General features: G+C 38.0%; 1 pseudogene; it reads left to right on the plus strand.

The window, feature by feature from the left end:
• The first annotated feature begins 6,168 nt into the window (after positions 1 to 6,168).
• On the plus strand, positions 6,169 to 7,100 carry LOC131275127 (olfactory receptor 1A1-like; annotated as a pseudogene).
• The last annotated feature ends 3,185 nt before the right edge of the window (positions 7,101 to 10,285 follow it).

Below are 10,285 nucleotides of genomic sequence, written 5' to 3' on the forward strand. Positions count from 1 at the left end.
TTTAAGGAACTAGAAAAACTAACTATGAAATTTATTTGGAAAGGGAAGAGGCCCCAAATAGCCAAATACATATTGAAAAAAAAATGAAATTGGAGGAATCATACTACCTGACTTCAAAACATACAACAAAGCTACAGTAGTGAAAACAGCATGGTATTGGCATAAGGAGAGACACACAGACCAATGGAATCGAATTGAAAGTTCTGATATAGAACCTCATATATATAGCCATATAATATTCAATAAAGCCACCAAACTCTCTCAACTGGGAGAGAATGTCCTATTCAACAAATGGTGCCTGGAGAACTAGATATCCATATGTAGAAGAATGAAAGAGGATAACCTTCTCACACCTTATACAAAAATCAACTCAAGATGGATAAAAGACCTAAATATAAGAGTCAAGGCCATAAAGACTTTGGAAAGCAATGTAGGGAAACATCTACGAGACCTTGTAATAGGAAATGGCTTCAAGAACATCACACTAAAAGCACGAGCAGCAAAAGAACAAATAGATAAATGGGACTTCCTCAAAATTAAAGCCTTCTGCACCTCAAAGGAGTTTGTCAAGAAAGTAAAAAGGGAGCCTACACAGTGGAAGAAAATATTTGGCAACCATATATCGGATAAGAGACTTATAACTTGCATATATAAAGAACTCCTATATCTTGAAAATAAAAAGATAAGCAACCCATTTAAAAAATGGGAAAAAGATTTAAACAGACACTTCTCCAAAGAAGAAAAACAAATGGCTAAAAAGCACATGAAAAAAAGCTCCAAATCTTTAGCTATCAGGGAAATGCAAATCAAAACTACAATGAGATACCATTTTACTCCCATATGATTGGCAGCTATGAAAAAAACTGAAGACTACAAATGCTGGAGAGGATGTGGAGAAATGGAAACACTGATCCACTGCTGGTGGGAATGCAGAAGGATCCAGCCATTCTGGAGGACAGTTTGGTGGTTTCTCAAAAAACTAACCATAGATTTGCCATATAACCCAGCAATTCCACTGCTGGGTATATACCTAGCAGAACTGAAAACAAAGACACAAACCGATATATGCACACCAATGTTCATAGCAGCATTGTTCACTATTGCCAAAAGTTGGAATCAACCCAAATGCCCATCAACAATTGAATGGAAAAATAAAATGTCATATATACATACAATGGAAGACTACTCGACTTTAAGAACAAATACACTACAAACACACATGATAACATGGATGAATCTTGAGAACCTTATGTTGAGTGAAGCAACCCAGGCATTGAAGGACAAATACTACATGACCTCAATGATATGAAATAAGTAAACCAAGCTGCCTCAGAGAGCTAGAGACTGGATGATAGGTTTACAGGAAATCGGGGGGTAGAGGAAGGATGTAAGCTGACATCTACATGGGTGAAATCTATGATAAGCTGGAGGTAAGTATGTGTACAAGGAAGTGATAAAATGGGGGCACAGGGTTACCTTTGGGTGGGGCTTTGTGGGTTTGAGGGGACTAGGGATAGATGGATGGGTAATATTACTCAAGAAATTGAGGGAAGGGTGGGGCAACATATGAACATAGGAGATTGTCAAGTGTTGGTTGAGAGTATAATACTGAGAAAACCTTTTCAAAATATAATTAGGAAAGTTACCTGTTTAAGATACTTAAAGGGGATAATCTGATGTAGGACAGACTCCTAGGGAATATGTGATTGCTCATTTTGCCAGAGTGGGTTATATCATTGGGTAGAAACCCATATGAGAGTGAAGGTATACCCACATCCTGGGGAGGAATAATGCCATCAAATAGAGGGAACTGTATCTCTCAAGAGAAATGGTGGCTCCCAGGGCATTAGGGCAGTTGAGCATGTCAAGCCCTCAACACTATTGCAAGTATCTCTGAACATGGCTCCTTAAGAAATAAAGATTGACTGTCACTGTGGGCCCCAAGGGGAGGGGGAAATAGATATTGAATAGATGGAACAAACATAACTGTGAGGGCAATAGAAGTGTTTCACAAGAGTACGCAAGAATGGATATAAAACATGTAATATTACACCAAAAACATATAGGGGCTGACAGACTAATAAAGTAAATCATAATGTAAAACATAAGATAACTAAAAATTTAGAAAATTGTATAGCCTAAAGTATAAACCACAATGTAAACACAAATGTTACCTTGTTTGAAAGCTATTGTCTCAATATCTGTACATCAGTTTCAGTAAATATGGTATGAATATGTTAAAAGATTATCGCTGTGGAAGGGAAAAGGTTTTATATTGGATATGTGGGAGTACTGCATATTGTATATATGAATTACTGTGATCTATAACTCTTGTGAAGAGAAACTTAATAATTAGGAAAAAAGAAAAGAAAAAGATAGGATGTAGAATTTTTCCAAATTAATATGTATTCTATATCTAATCTTTAAACTCATCGCTATATTCCATTTTACTATTAAGGGAACCTGGCATTATATTGGGATTCACTTTTCAGGAATTTTTGAATCACAGAGTGGTTCAACGATGGCAACGGAGGAATACCGGTATGCGATGTTATTGACAGGGGACATATGGTTGACAGGGAGTTATACAGGACATGTGTCTGGGGTGCATGGAAATGTTTGGATATATTCATAGTAGAAACAAGTAAAACAACAACTGGGGGGCAGTGCTGGGTTCCTGGCCAAGGGGGGCTCTGTCATGGTCCCTAGGGGAGCAGCGGCAGTCCCCTGGGTGCATAGTCAAGGACCAGGAAGAAATGAAGTTCCAACAGTTAGCCCCTGATACTAATGACTATGCTTGTGAGCCTATACACCTGAGATAAGAACAAGGCCTAGAGCAGCACTGTGCCTAAAAGTTCCCTCCTGAGAGCCTCCATATTACTCAAATGTGGCCAGTCTCGAAGCCAAACTCAGCATGTAAATGCAATGCCTTCCCCTCAGCGTGGGACATGACACCCGGGGATAAGCCTCCTTGGTGTTGAGGGATCACTACCAAGTACCAGTTGATGACGTAACTAGAAAATGACCTTGAATAAAAGTTTCAACTTGGATCAGCAGAATATCCCTGTCAACATATAATAACAGGAGTTAAAAATGCTTTTTGACCTAAATCAAGGGGAAAATGGAAAGGACAAATGAGTTTATATGGCTATGAGTCTCTAAAAAAGAGTCTGGAGGTTATTAGAAGGATTGCCCTTATGCACAACTGAGCAGAGTCTCAGAAACAGATAAAGTAGATACAACCCCAGGTATTGGTTCTTCTGAGGGCTAAAGAGACCCATAGGTTTTATGGTCATGGCAGATGGAGTTCACTGCCATGTCAGTTGGCCCTTCTTTGGAGTTGGTGTTTCTGCATGATGGAGCTGGACTCAGATGTGATCTCTTTTCACAAGCCTTTCCTGTTACTTTACCAGAATTGTAGTTGGTGCTGGGAGTTAAGATATATCTAGGGGATCTGAATCTCTGGACTGACAATATGATAGCCAGGCCCTGAGTCTCAACAGACTTCAGTTCCTATACTCTGGTTTATTGGACTTACCCCACTCAGCTAACATGGAGTTGAAGAATGTCAACCACCACACCATGGAGCCTAGAGTGCCTACAACTGAAAGCAGGAGGATTGCATCCAGTATCCATGTGGAATCTAAGCCCCCTCTTGAAATAGCAATATTTCTTATAATTATTTTCCAATGACTTGTTCTTACTGTAAGAACAGTATTGATTTTTTCTGTCTCTGTAAATTTGTTTGCATTTACATTTTGTATATAGAATCTAACAATATGTAGTACTTTGTGTCTAATTCTTTTACTTAGCATATTTTCCTTTTATAACAATGCTGGAAGAATATTAATATATATAATTATACTTTATAGTCCAAAAGTATTGATTTTTTAATATTGATTTATTGCACAAATCTCCTTGAACTCATTTAGTTCATCTACAGATTATATTGGATTTCCTATGCAGACAACCATATTTTCTGTGAATTTTATCCATTTTCTGCTTTGCTTTCAAATACATATATGGAAATATCTTGAAGGGGCATCATTTATTAATATGAAAAATAAATAAATAATAAAATTAAAGTTTAACTTCTCTCCTATGTGGCAGTCTCAAATAGGTATTCTTGGTGTTAGATGATGCCCAAAAATGGAATAAACTGAGACAAAGGCTTATTCCACCTGTGACTCCTTGTAATTTTCATCCAGGTTAAGAAAAAGAAAGCGAGAATTGAGGAAGCCCAGAACTGAACCACTTCAATGAACTGACTAGAACTCAGTCACATGATCACACCTCACTGCAAGGGTGCCTGGGAAAGGCAGTGTAACAAAGTGTCCAGAGAGAGGACAACCTGCATTTGAGTGAGCAGCTTTTAGTCTCTGCCACAATTAGTATGGACTGAGATTACAAGATGAATCAAAAAGAAAGGAACCTGTAGTCAAGGAGTTAATATTTCAGGTAGAAAAGGATATTGGTCATTGAGAAAGAAATAGAATGTTGAATTATAAAAGCTTTCTTTTAAATGAAAAATGAACAACGTCAGAACCAGAAGTGAGGGATAAACTGGGTGAATGTGCTGGTGAGTATCTCACATGCAGGGAACCCAAGAAATACACCTTAGTTAACATTGAGTGCAAACGTCTTAGCTTACTCTGTATTTTCTGCATGATTTTTCTGTAAATTTGCAAATTTTCTTTTAAAAGTTTTCTTTTTTTAAGATTTATTTTTTATTTTTTCTCCCCACCATCACCTCCCCCCCCGGTTGTCTGCTCTCTCTGTCTTCTGTGTCCATTTGCATTCTTGTCAGCATCACAGGGAATCTGTGTCTCTTTTTTGTTGCATCATCTTGCTATGTCAGCTCTCCGTTTGTGCAGTGCCTCTGCTGGGCAGACTGCTTTTATTCACTCAGGGCAGTTCTCCTCGTGGGGCACACTCTTTGCATGTGGCATGTCCCCCCGACGTGGGGGACACTGCATGGCAGGGCACTCCTTGCGTGTGGCAGCACTGTGCATGGGCCAGCTCACCACACGGGCCAGGAGGCCCTGGGTTTGAACCCTGAACCTCCGATATGATAGGCAGACTCTCTATCCATTGAGCCACATCAGCTTCCCAAAAAGTTATTTATTTTAAAAACTCCATGGTGCTTACAATGAAAAAAATTGCACAGTAATTCTTCTGAAGGAGTTGAAAATAAAAAAATACATAGTTTTCCCTTGCAGAAAAAACTTGCATTGTTGAATGTAGAATAAGGGGCTTCAAGGTACATGGTGGCAGGATGACGGAACTAGGAAATATGGGAAAGACAAATCCAGCCTAAAGACAAAGACCTGAGAGTCATTGGCAAGCCAGTGGAAGAAGTCACAGTAGAGTTAAAGAAGTCACCAAAAGAAATAATGAGGAATGGGAACAGGTGATCAAAGAGGAAAGTTTTGTAATTAAGAGATAAAGAATATCAAAGGAGATGGTGAGAGTCTTTAGAAATGGGACACACGGGAAGGATGTTCATGTTCTGGTTTTACGGTTACCTAAATAAAGTGAATTATTATGGATTTACAATCTCCCAATGCCAGTATAGACACCTGTTATCTCTTGGGCTCTGGTTTGATCTGAGTTTGGTCAGTGAAACAATTCCTAATTGTCCGGACTGTTCTCTATACTGACACAGCCTAGGCACAGAAGTGTTTGGTCAAAGAATCTGAATGCTGTACTTACCTTATCTTGTATAAGATCTGAGTGTGATTCTGGCTTCAGCATTAGGCTATAAGGTACTTGAGAGTTAGATGTGTCTTTATAGGTTGAATACATTGATGAATAAACAGTACTAATCATATATTTTTTATTTTTCCATGATGCCTAATAAAATGTGTAGCACATGAAATAAGAAAACATAATTATTCATTTAGTGCTCAAAATCTGAGTGTTTTGCGTGGTGGTGCTGGAAAATCAGATAATGGCCAGCTCTGATGTACAGGATGCTCATTTCTACACTTGAATGTCCAAGGGTATCTGACAGTCCCACTGACCGATGGGGATTTATTCCCCATATATTGTCTCTGCCTGGATTTAGTAAATGCTGATCCCTGGAATTAAAGGTGATGGATAAGGAAATCATGACGGCAACTTCACTAATAGTTCTGGATTCTCCTCCCTTTTCATGCTGAAGGAGCCATGAGGAAAGAAAACCAGTCCACTACCTTGTATTTCATCCTCCTGGGAATTAGCAGTCAGCAGGCATAGGAAGATTTCTTCTTTGCCCTCTTCCTGTTCATCTACCCCATCACACTGATGGGAAACCTGCTCATCATCTGGGCCATTCACTCTAATGTTCGTCTTCACAAAGCTATGTACTTTTTCCTTGACAACCTCTCCTTGGTTGATATCTTTTTCTCATCTGTAACCGTCCCTAACATGCTCACAAACCATCTCTTTGGCAGCAGAGCCATCGCCTTTAGGGGATGCATAACACAGATGTGTTTCATGCTTTTCTTGCCTAACAGTGACAGCTACATCTTACCTGTGATGGCATATGATCGTGTTGTGGCCATCAGCCGCCCTCTTCAGTACGCAACAATTATGAACCCGAGGTCTTGTTTCCTGCTTATTGTTGGGCCTTGGGTGATCGGAATGGCCAATTCCCTGCCACACACTCTACTCACAGCCAGTCTGTCCTTCTGCAACAACCAGGAAGTGGTCAATTTTTACTGTGACATTAAAGCTTTGCTCAAGTTGTCCTGCTCTGACATCCACCTTAATGTGAAAGTCTTGTACACAGGAGCTAGTGCTTTCTCCATGCCATTAATATGCATCATTATATCCTACATTCTGGTCTTCTCCACCGTCTTACAGGTTCCATCCACCAAAGGCGTGCTCAAAGCCTTCTCCACCTGTGGCTCCCACCTCACTGTTGTTTCTTTGTATTATGGGACAGTGATGGTCATGTATTTTCGCCCTCTGGCCAGTTACAGCCTGAAAGATGCAGTGATAACTGTGATGTATGTGGCAGTGACACCAATGCTAAATCCTTTCATCTATAGTCTGAGAATCCAGGACATGAAGGCTGTCTTGGTAAGCTCTTCAGCAAAAGAATGTCCTCACAGTGAATGTGAGGTCATGGATTAGACACTGCATTTGCCATTTAGGAAGCCCCGGTGTTATCCAACTCCAAGAAGTCAACTTGGATCTCTACAGCCAGAAAATATGACTGATGAGAAAATATGACTGAAAGGAACACTTTGTATGTGTTATTCCTCCTTTGGCAGAGAGGCAGCAAAAACCCAAGACCATAGGGTTCATGTCCCAACTTTGATAACATACTAGCAGAGACTTTGAAAAGACTCAACATCCTCTACCACACTTTCATATTATGAACAAAAACATCCACCAATATTCTACCACACTCTCATGGGATCACAAGAGTCCAAGCTTTGAAGGATCTAAATCACTATTCAAATGTTGATTTTTACCATTAATTTTAGTTTTTTATACTACTTAAGTAAATACCATGAAGTAGATTGGCCTAAATGATGGGGTTTTATTAACATACAGTTTTGAGGCCGAGCAAATGTCCAAATCAAGGCATCATCAATGCAGTGCTTTCTCCTCAAGACCATGGGATTATGGGGCTGGCTGACAGCAACACTTGTTCCTTAGCTTATCACATGGCAAGACACATGGTAGAATCTACTGGTCCCTCTCTTCCATTGATTTTGGCTTCTGGCTGCTCTGTCTGTGACTTTCTCTCTCATTCTCTAAATTCATTCCATTTATAAATGACTGCAGTAAGAAGATTAAGGTCCATCCTGATTGATGTGGGTCACACTTTAACTGAAATAGCCTCACAAAAAGGTCCTTTTTATAATGGGTCCACACCAACAACAATGGATTAAATTGAAGAAATTGTTTTTCTGGAGAACATACAGCTTCAACCCACCACACTATTTTTAAGTTTGATCACTGCTTCCTCTCTTGTAAGACTTTGAGGGCAGGAGCAGTCTTAACACATCTTTATTGCTCTCACAGGGTTGGTCATATAAAGTGCATCCATTCATTATGGCTGGAAAATTGAGTGAATGAATGAAAATAACAGACTATGAAATGTTATCTGATAGTGAACGGACATAATTACACTTGACATTATTTACCTATCCATTGAAATCTTTAAAGGACCTGACTTTAAGAGACATTTTTGTTCTTATTGTACAGTTTACTGAACTTGGCTATCTCTAAACATCAAAAGGCTCTAAAATCTTACTAGAATATCACACACCAATAGACTGTTTGCAATTAAAGTAATAAGGAAATGGCATGTTCTGCATTAAGTAATTTTAATATAAAATAAAGCTGAGATGACATAATATTTGCATACCAAATAATAAAGAAAATAATGTGCGTGCATATTTCTCCAATATGGCCAAAGGGAGATGACCAGCCCTGATTATGTAGATAATCATTCCCAAGCACAGTTAATCCAACAGATCATAAACATGCCCAAAAGGATTCCACCACCAGTGATCTGATTTTATATTCAATGGAAATCACAAATGTTTTTCAATATATTTATAATTTATAACTGATAGTTCATAAATCTCTTCCTTCCAGAGTAATGATTTTAAAAGCTGAATATCTTAGAACAATTTACAAGATTTTCCATTGTATACTATTTTGAATGCAAGTAAAAATATAGAATTATTATTTTCTATATATAACACACACTGTCAAGTGAATGTCCATGGATGTTGAAAGATGACTCTTTTTGTAATGCTTTCTGAGACCCTACAACACCATAGATGACAACAATTTAATCAAAAAGGATTTTATTACAAATGCATGTGAATCTTGTAGGTATGACCAAATGGCAGGATGAAGGGAGGTATTTTATTTACAGTATGTCAAGATTGGCCAAACAAAATGTTACTTAAATCTGTCCATTGTCTGTCTGTCCTCATGAGAATGTGAACTTTGGGGTCTGTTTTGTACACTGCTATACACTCAGCACAGAACTCACACATCATAGTTACTCAATAAATTTGTGTTAAGTGAATAAATTAATCCTGCAATATTATGCCCAAACAATGAATACACAAAGGTTAATTTTGCTGTTTGGTGAACTCAAGAAGGCCAAATGACATAAGATATTTTCTGTAGTGAAATAATAGTGCTGAAAAGTACAGTATGCAAAAAGAGCTAAGGAAATATAGCTTCTTAGAAAAACACCACAGCGCTTAACTTCTGAATCATTCTCACACATTTCCTCTGTTTAACTTTTAGTTAGAAAGGGTGAGTCGTCCTACTCTACTTTACTTACTGCAGTAGAAAGAATCTGTGTATGATTGTAGCTGTAGATGCACTTATTTGTTAAATCAATCATCATTTATCTTTCCTATCTTCCTTAGATTCTGCCTAACACACCATTTTGCAGTAAGTTTTAACACTTTATTTCATGTGCTAATACCCCTGTACTGATTAAGTCTGAAAAAGACTATATAGCTTGTAAGTAAGTTAGAGTCAAGTTAGGAAACAGAAATAATACCAGGTTTGATTTTGGTTTTGTTCTTGTTTTTGTTTTTGTTTTCATATACCTCCCCTATTATTAACACTTTGCCTTAGTATGGAAACTTGTTAAAATTTATAAAAGAATGTTTTTATCATTGTACTATGATCTATAGTCATCATTACTTTAGTTTCTCTCTCTATGTTGTTCAATCCTATCTTGCTTTTTTATTTCTATTCAAGCAACAAATATATATAAAATCTTCCCTTCTAACCACATTCAAACAGAATTCATTGCTGCTGTTCCATCCACAATGTTGTGCAACTGTTGCTCCAAATAGAAAATCTGTACAATTAAAGCACCAGGTATTTTAAACAAAGAAGATTTAATACAGGATTGTGGATTTAGGTGTTGAAAGACTGAAAGAGAAAAAGGATGCTAAAGTAACCCAGAGATTATCACCTACAGGAAGAAGTCAGTTCCACTAAAAATAAGGGAAAAAAGGGAAAAGATAGTGATCCCAGAACCAGTGAGGTGACACAATGTTCATTCCTGGGCGGTGGAGTCCTCAGTAGTAATGACTTTTTCTTTTACTGTAGTTTCTAATCATCTTTACTGTTGGACATTGAAATACTAAGAATCCCTAGAGGTTGCAGACATTGACCTCTGTGTCCCCAACATGCAGCAACGAATCAATCACCCTTGATAATTGGGATCAATCACTCTAGCCAGCACATAATACTAGGAGTAAAATTAGAAATCCCAAACAGTAATGATGGATAGTCTTTTAATAAT

The sequence above is a fragment of the Dasypus novemcinctus genome, chromosome 21 (assembly GCF_030445035.2).
Source record: "Dasypus novemcinctus isolate mDasNov1 chromosome 21, mDasNov1.1.hap2, whole genome shotgun sequence".
Taxonomy (NCBI): domain Eukaryota; kingdom Metazoa; phylum Chordata; class Mammalia; order Cingulata; family Dasypodidae; genus Dasypus; species Dasypus novemcinctus.